The sequence below is a fragment of the Siphateles boraxobius genome, unplaced genomic scaffold, assembly GCF_051911475.1.
Source record: "Siphateles boraxobius isolate OS27281-9 unplaced genomic scaffold, OSU_SipBor_1 7, whole genome shotgun sequence".
In the NCBI taxonomy this organism is placed as follows: Eukaryota; Metazoa; Chordata; class Actinopteri; order Cypriniformes; family Leuciscidae; genus Siphateles; species Siphateles boraxobius.
In genome coordinates, this window is record NW_027509197.1 from 1,917,602 (window position 1) to 1,926,273 (window position 8,672).

General features: G+C 41.0%; 4 non-coding genes across 4 annotated transcripts; all 4 read left to right on the plus strand.

Annotated features, from left to right (window-relative positions):
- Window positions 1–6,441: 6,441 nt before the first annotated feature.
- Window positions 6,442–6,523, plus strand: trnas-uga (transfer RNA serine (anticodon UGA)). The gene has a single exon. It is a non-coding gene; the product is annotated as a tRNA-Ser (tRNA).
- Window positions 6,524–6,787: 264 nt separating this feature from the next.
- Window positions 6,788–6,869, plus strand: trnas-cga (transfer RNA serine (anticodon CGA)). Its single transcript has one exon. It is a non-coding gene; the product is annotated as a tRNA-Ser (tRNA).
- Window positions 6,870–7,775: 906 nt separating this feature from the next.
- trnas-cga (transfer RNA serine (anticodon CGA)) lies at window positions 7,776–7,857 on the plus strand. The gene has a single exon. It is a non-coding gene; the product is annotated as a tRNA-Ser (tRNA).
- Window positions 7,858–8,134: 277 nt separating this feature from the next.
- Window positions 8,135–8,216, plus strand: trnas-uga (transfer RNA serine (anticodon UGA)). The gene has a single exon. It is a non-coding gene; the product is annotated as a tRNA-Ser (tRNA).
- Window positions 8,217–8,672: the final 456 nt, after the last annotated feature.

The following is an 8,672-nucleotide window of genomic DNA, read 5'->3' on the forward strand; positions in this document are numbered from 1 at the left end:
TGCCCATCAGCGTCAGCTGTGCTGACGAGCAATCAGATCAGTCGCAGGTGTACCTCGTTTAGAGTCCTATATGAAGTGCTGTGTTTGTCATGTTCAGTGTCAGATTGTTGTTTCTCTGGTCTTGTGTTTGTTTGCACTTTACGTTCTGATTCTCCTGTTCTCACGGATTATCCTGAATTTCTCTGCCAGCCTTGTTGGTCTCCACCTTCGGAGGGTTCTCTGATTCTCGTCAGTCTTCCTGTTTTCCAGGACTGTGCTTCGCCCACTGCAGTCGCCCTGCGCTGCCAAGGATCTGCTGCAGACCGCAGACTTTACCAAACTTCCTGTTTTGCTGTTCTCACTGTTCAATAATAAATCTACTTTACTTGCATTTGGATCCTGTGATTCATGCCTTAACAGGCACAGTTGTGTTATACACTGTTGTCTGCAGGAATTTGTAAAAGCTCACACTATGACACTATGACATTAAAATTTGATTGTTTGATATTTTGGCCTGAACATGACAAAGGATTAAAAAAATGTCTATTTCAGGAACACTTCTATGATTCCGCAAGCAACACAGGATACATCGCCTGGCGTATGAAAAAAGTCCACAGGAAGATTTATTGAGGATCTGTGCTATCAGACAGCCCTCTAAATGTTTCTCCAGGAGGCCCTAAATGCCAAAGGCCTACTAATTTTGAAGATCAACTTGATGCTTGCAAAGAGGCCATGTCGTTGCTCAACCATGCCACAGACAAGTCACGAATTTTCCAGAAGATGAGACAGACCTTTCAGCATCGCCAGACGCTTGTTAAAGAGCCAGACTCTAATGTTCACATCCTCTCCACCTTCTCAAGATTCCTGGATACAAAAGAGCTGGTAAGTTTGGAATAGCATGTTTTTTTCAATGGCATACAATTTGAGAGTATTTTTTATAGTTTAATATCTTATTTCTTAAAGGTGGATCTTGATGACGAGATATGCTCCAGGCTGCTTCAAAATTGTGACATGTTCTTCAGGTGAAAAGTCATAAAAGAAGCCAAGCGGTTATCATCTACAGCAGAGTTGAATCCGTTGTTGCTGTCAGCAGAAGGTGATCTTGACGAGGCAAGAAGTAAGGTGTATTTGATTTAATTGTTTTGGAGCATTTGCTAAATTTGCAGTTATAGTTACTTGTATTGTTTTGATGAGAAAAATATTAAAATTAACAACATCACAACCTATAAGATGGGTGTTTTCTGGATTAATTTGTTTAATCTGGAAAATAAATTTTTACGCTAAACATGAACAAAACAGATGAATGTTTAAAATGCTCTCTGTTCTTAATCAAACTTAAAGTATTATATTTGAAGTTTTCAGTTAATTAATTCCTGTAAATCTTTGTCTTCATTCTACGACCAGGAAATAGCATCCCTTCTGTTACTGATACATCTTCCACCACCACCACCAGGACGACTGAAGTCTCCAAAATTCAGTGCATGTGATGCTGTTGAAAGACTTGAAATCTTTCACAAGGTAGTGTCTTCATAGGCATTCACTTAATTCATTAATCAATGACAATCACTTAAATAATATTGTTTTCTCTGTGACTGCACATTATGTTTGTGCCTAGTGTTCATCCTAACCCTAGTCATGCTGGAGTTTGGAGGAGCACCTCAGAAAAACCTGCCTCAGCACCCATAAGTCCTTGCCGTTGGACGTCAGAAAAGCAAGATTGACAGCTTCTACATCACCTTGGATAAGCATCGCATCCCATGCCAGGCAAACCGGCTCCCTTGAGGCATTTGATGAACTTTTCAAGGCACATTTTGTGTTCAATTTATGTTCTATGATAGTGCACTTGTGAGCTTTTACACATTCCTGCAACCAACAGTGTATAAAAAAAGAAAAAAAAGAGATAAAAATCTTGAAAAAAAAGAGATAAAAACTTTAAAAAAGAAATGGCTGAATCGTGGTCAGTGGACGAGGTGCAGACGTTCCTCTCGTTGGTTGCCGAGGAGCGGATCCAGCGAGAGCTGGATGGGGCAAAACGGAATGAAAAAGTGTTCCAAGAAGTAGCTCAGCTCTTAGCCGCACACGGCTATTACCGGACCTACAAACAGTGTAGGGACAAATTAAAAAAACTTAAGAGTGACTATAGAACCATAAAGGATCACAACGGCCGGAGTGGTGCGAACAGGAGAACCTGGAAGTGGTTCGACCAAATGGACGCTATCTACGGAAGACGACCTGCGAGCAACGGGAGAGACGGTGCCCTGGACTTGGCCACCTCGTTGTTAGACAACACATTCGATGATGGTACGTTGTGTTAAGTTAACAATATATTAAGTTTGAAAGCTTCACTTTATTGACCATCTACTGTAAAGCTTTATTTTGATTTTTTTATACATCTATGACTATTTAATTATTTAAATGTTCTGGACTTGTTATTGTTGCTAGTTTGATTTGTGTTGCAATAATTTGTGTAACTTTTTGTTTCAGATGCATTGTCTACGATTGACTCGTTAGCACTTTCTCCATGCAGTGATGCCTCAACGTCCCAAATGGTGATAGCAGCTTCGCCACCAGCACGACCGCCTACACCAGCAACCTCCAGCACCAGCAGGACACCAGAGCGTCTGGTACCAGGTATGAAATACGACTAAAACACTTTCTGTTACAAATCATATATCTAGACTAAGCTTACCTAATCCTTTTCTTATGTCGATTTGAATGCCTGCAATAAAATTGGATATATCATGAAATCCTGTTGCTCACCATAAATACATTATTGCTAGCTACTGTAACTTTGTGATTAGTTCACACTGTAGATCATGTAAGGGTTGTTAATGAACAGTTATTTCATAAATTAATTGATATGTGATTCTGTTAGCTTTATTTTTACTCTCCTTTTTTTTTTACCTTTAGAAAAAAAATCACAATTATAACTGTTTTTCCTTTGTATCTAGGCAAGAGGAAAAGGAGCATGCACCATCAGGAGCATCTAGTTGTTTTAAGAGAGATGCAGGTGGCTTATATTCAACAGCAGGAACTGAACCGGGCACAGAGGGAGCTCCATTTGCAGATGGCAATCGATGAGGCCCGGCAAGCAAGGGAGCAGGAAGTGGCCTTAAGGACGGAGGAAAATGCACAAACGGCTGCATTCAATCAAGCCTTCCTCAACGTCATGGGGATGCTTGTACAGGCGATGAGTGGCCGGCAACAACAGACCTCTCTGCCCGACTAAAACCTCTCTAGTCCATAATTCATAGAAATAGTTATTTTTTAACTTGTTTTCTCTGAATTGTTTTGTATAATACGTTTGCGCACGACGTTTAAAGTTTGCTTAGTGTACATTTTTTTTCTTTTAAATTTGTGTTTATATATGTCGTCTTTATATTTTATATATATATATTTATTTTTTTGCACTACATACATTTGCACAAAATGTCAAGTTCACTTGGTGTACATTTTTTACTTTTAAATTTTTGTTTATATATGTCTTTATATATTTTATTTTTTCAGTAAATATATTTGCACTTTGTTTGAAGTTTGATCTGTTTACATTTTTCTTCAATAAAATTTACTTGTTAAACGTGTACTTTCCTTTTTAATGCTTTAATATTTCATTAGCATGTAATATAGCTAATTATACCTTTGAAATTCAAAATAGACTATATTCAAGTGGGTCATACATGACACCCAAAATAAAAAGGGGTTGCTGTGACTTATGAGTAGCAACCTTTTTATGCTGGGTGTCATGTATGCCCCACTTGAATATAATCTATTCTGAATAGAGACATAACCAACATATATTAAGAAAGCCAAGTCTAGAAGTAAGAGTTTACAGTTCAAGACTCAGAATTAATCAGACTGTTATTAATATTGAGATATATAAGCTCAAGGAAGCATGGAGCAGGAACCTGGGTTCCTGCTCCATTTTAAATCTGAAGATTTCTTAAAAATATCCATGCTGTGGAGTATATATGGGGAGTTTTTTTTAAGAGAAGGCTGATTAGATTCCTATCAAATATTTTATTGCCCTGTAGACACCCATTTACAGTCTATTGACTAATGTCGGGTGAGGAGAACTGTCCCATTCATGCTTTATTGTAGTCAATAGACATACCTTTCACACCTATGCCGGTATGAGACTTAATCTTCATTATTCTTTTATCGTTATTCTTTTGTTTGAATTCAGCCATTATAGCCTTTATTCTGGCATTATGCTTAGCCATCGACACCCATGTCATCTTACTATACATGCAAAATCCACCTATTATTTTAAGTCTTGTTTAAAAACAAAATATATACATATTTTTGGGACCTTATACATATTTTTGGGACCTTACGTGAATTCTTTTAACAAATTGAATTATGTAATAGAATAGCTTTTCCAGCAGGTGGATTAAAGCTACAGGTATCAGCAAGCTACATTTACACAATTTAAATATTAATAATACACTTTTACTTAAAACTCACTTTAAACCACCATCGAGTATTTGTATCAGATTCCGGTCACGGTTTAAAATAGTGTTATGACATAAAATTAATAGAAATATTATTCTGTATGATAAAATATTTAAAAAACATGTGATAATTATTTCTCCAGATGCTGTATATTGCATGTAAGTGAACACAAATAAACCTGAGAAAACATGATTGACTGCATTATGAGTGATGATTCCTATTCAAAATATCAAATGTTACAAATTAATAATTTCGCACTCCTGGAATAGATTAAGAATTTAATGTCACTGCAAAGCAGATTTATCATAAAAGTGGTCAAATATCAAAGCTGGAGTCTTAAATCTTTATAATGAGGGAAAGTTTTTCCAGATCAAGTAAGAGTGTGATGTTTTAACGAGTGGTGAAATGTTTTACTAAAATAATCTGTGATCTTTTCTGTGAAAGGGGTTAATAAATATGCAAGGGAAACATTTTCAAATACTGCACAAAAGTTTATTGACCACACACTTTACAGAACAGACATAGTCAACTGTTCAAGTAACGCATCAGAGCCTCACGGACATCCCCGCCCCCCTCCTCTACAGGCTGTGGCAGTGCCAGCACAGGTTCTGCTGCTGAAGGTGGATCCCATGCACTCTCATAGGCCTCTCCATGACTCTCACAAAGGTTATGTAGAGCACAGCATGTCAGCACCATAGATTTCACAAGGTCGACCGAACAGTCATTACTTTTCATAAGGCAACGCCATCTTCCTTTTAATCTTCCAAAAGCATTTTCAACCACTACACGTGCTCTGGATATTTTCGTGTTGTAGACCCGCTGTTCCGCTGTCAGCCGTCCAGTGTCAATGAATGGTTTTAAGAGCCAGTTCTGCAAGGGAAAGGCAGAGTCTCCAAGGATGTAGTAGCCAACATTCACCCCATCAATGTTTTTGGTGCTAGCTGGTATGTAGTTTCCACGGCTTGCCACCTCCCACAGCGTGGACAGTCTCAAAACCCGAGCATCATGCAGGCTTCCAGGCAGTCCTGTGAAAACATTCCAGAAAAGTCCCTTCCCATCCACAACACCTTGAAGGATGATGGAGTGCCAGCCTTTACGGTTGAAATAGTCACAGTGATAGTGTTGTGGTGCTATTATGGGTATGTGTGATCCATCAATAGCACCAATACACTGTGGGAGTCCCCATCTGTTCTCAACGTAGGCAGCCATTTCTTTAAACCTCTCCTGATCTGGAAAACGAATTTTTTCAGGTACCAACAACGTCTCTGCTGCAGCACAGAACTCCTGAACACACCGACACGCAGTTGAAATGCTTGCTCCAAAAAGATGTCCAACACTTCTGTACTCAGAGCCGGTTGCAAGCTTCCACAGTGCAATGGCTACTCTCTTCTTTAGAGGTACACACACGCGGAAGTTTGTGTCCCGTCGCTCCATCGCAGGACGCAGTTTGTTGCAGACAGATGGTCTGTGGCGGCGACTTTGCGAAATATGATACATCTGAAATACACAGATTACACTTCTTAATACATAATATTGCCAGCTAAATTCATTATATGCTTTGTGACGATATAGCGATTGAGACCCTAAACAAGATTAGCTTACCCTAGTGCGCCGTCGGGCAAACTGAGTGATGTCGTCATCTGCGCTACGTTGTAAGAGTTCCCAGACTCTTTTGTTTTTTTTAGCAGTATTTTGTTTTGCTGCCATCAGCCTCATTTTAAACACATTTCTCCGTCTTGCAGTTAAAAACATCCACATGCCGAGAATCAGGAACACCATCCCCTCAATAGGCTCCATTGTTCCTGTGTTTTGCGTTTGAAATTTGGTGCGTTTACGATGATGTCATGGCAATAGAGGCGGCGCAAATAACGATCAGTCCCACCCACTTTGAAGATGTACTAACTGCGGTGGAAAAGCAACCGACCTAAAGCGAACCGAACCGTGCCATACCGAGTCGAACCGTACCGAACCGAACCGTACCGTACCATGCAGTGGAAAAGCGCCAATAGTGTAGTCGTGGCCGAGAGGTTAAGGCGATGGACATGATATCCATTGGGGTTTCCCAGTGCAGGTTCGGACCCTGCCGACTACGTGTATCTTTGTCTACTTGTGACATCCAAGATCTTTGTATGAGCTGCTTTTTCTCTAACATGGAAAATTGGGCAACCCACATCTCTTTTCAAGCCTGAAGTGAGAAGGTATTAGTATAGGTGAAGACGTAGTTGAACTCCTTTTTGCCAACACAATATGTTAGCTGAGTGGATCCTCTGCTGCTCACATCGACATTAATGGTTGGCCCCGGTGTTCTCTGCTGCTCAGATCCAGAAAAGAAAATAACATGTGACTTGCTCACAGTGTAGTTGTGGCCGAGAGGTTAAGGCGATGGACTCGAGATCCATTGGGGTTTCCCCGCGCAGGTTCGAACCCTGCCAACTATGTGGATCTTTGTCTGCTTGCGACAGGAAATGTGACATCCAAGATCTTTGTACGAGCTGCTTTTTCCTCTAACATGGAAAATTGGGCAACCCACATCTCTTTTCAAGCCTGAAGTGAGAAGGCAATTGTGTAGGTGAAGACATGGTTGAACTCCTTTTTGCCAACAGAATATGTTAGCTGAGTGGATCCTCTGCTGCTCACATCGACATTAATGGTTGGCCCCGGTGTTCTCTGCTGCTCACATCCAGAAACAGAAATAGCATGTGACTCACTCACAGTGTAGTTGTGGCTGAGAGGTTAAGGCGATGGACATGAAATTCATTGGGGTTTCCCAGCGCAGGTTCGGACCCTGCCGACTACGTGTCTCTTTGTCTGCTTGTGACATCCAAGATCTTTGTATGAGCTGCTTTTTCTCTAACATGGAAAATTGGGCAACCCACATCTCTTTTCAAGCCTGAAGTGAGAAGGTATTTGTGTAGGTGAAGACGTAGTTGAACTCCTTTTTGCCAACACAATATATTAGCTGAGTGGATCCTCTGCTGCTCACATCAAAATAATGTTTGGCCCCGGTGTTCTCTGCTGCTCACATCCAGAAAAGAAAATAGCATGTGACTCACTATCAAGAGTAGTCGTGGCCGAGAGGTTAAGGCGATGGACTTGAAATCCAGTGACATCCTTTGTACGAGCTGCTTTATTTTCTAACATGGAAAATTGGGCAACCCACATCTCTTTTCAAGCTTGAAGTGAGCAGGTTTTTGTGTAGGTGAAGACGTTGTTGCACTCCTTTTTGCCAAAACAATATATTAGCTGAGTGGATCCTCTGATGCTCACATCAAAATAATGGTTGGCCCCGGTGTTCTCCGCTGGTCACATCCAGAAAACAAAATAACATGTGACTTGCTCACAGTGTAGTTGTGGCCGAGAGGTTAAGGCGATGGACTCGAGATACAGTGAGGTTTCCCTGCGCAGGTTCGAACCCTGCTAACTATGTGGATCTTTGTCTGCTTGCGACAGGAAATTTGACTTCCAAGATCTTTGTACGAGCTGCTTTTTTCTCTAACATGGAAATTTGGGCAACCCACATCTCTTTTCAAGCCTGAAGTGAGAAGGCATTTGTGTAGGTGAAGACGTAGTTGAACTCCTTTTTGCCAACAGAATATGTTAGCTGAGTGGATCCTCTGCTGCTCACATCGACATTAATGGTTGGCCCCGGTGTTCTCTGCTGCTCACATCCAGAAACAGAAATAGCACGTGACTCACTCACAGTGTAGTTGTGGCCGAGAGGTTAAGGCGATGGACATGAAATTCATTGGGGTTTCCCAGCGCAGGTTCGGACCCTGCCGACTACGTGTCTCTTTGTATGCTTGTGACATCCAAGATCTTTGTATGAGCTGCTTTTTCTCTAACATGGAAAATTGGGCAACCCACATCTCTTTTCAAGATTGAAGTGAGAAGGTATTTGTGTAGGTGAAGACGTAGTTGAACTCCTTTTTGCCAACACAATATATTAGCTGAGTGGATCCTCTGCTGCTCACATCAAAATAATGTTTGGCCCCGGTGTTCTCTGCTGCTCACATCAAGAAAATAAAATAGCATGTGACTCACTGTCAAGAGTAGTCGCGACTTCCTAACAGTAGAACGAGGTCCGACCGAGGTCTGAACCAGCTCCTAACCAGGTCCGAACTCATACCTAACGAGATCAAAGAATTTCAAACGAGGTCCGAACACAGGTCCAAACAGTATAGGTCACGTGACGCGAGAGGAGGCGCGGTTATCGCTTTAGAGTGGCGGCCATTTTTTCTACA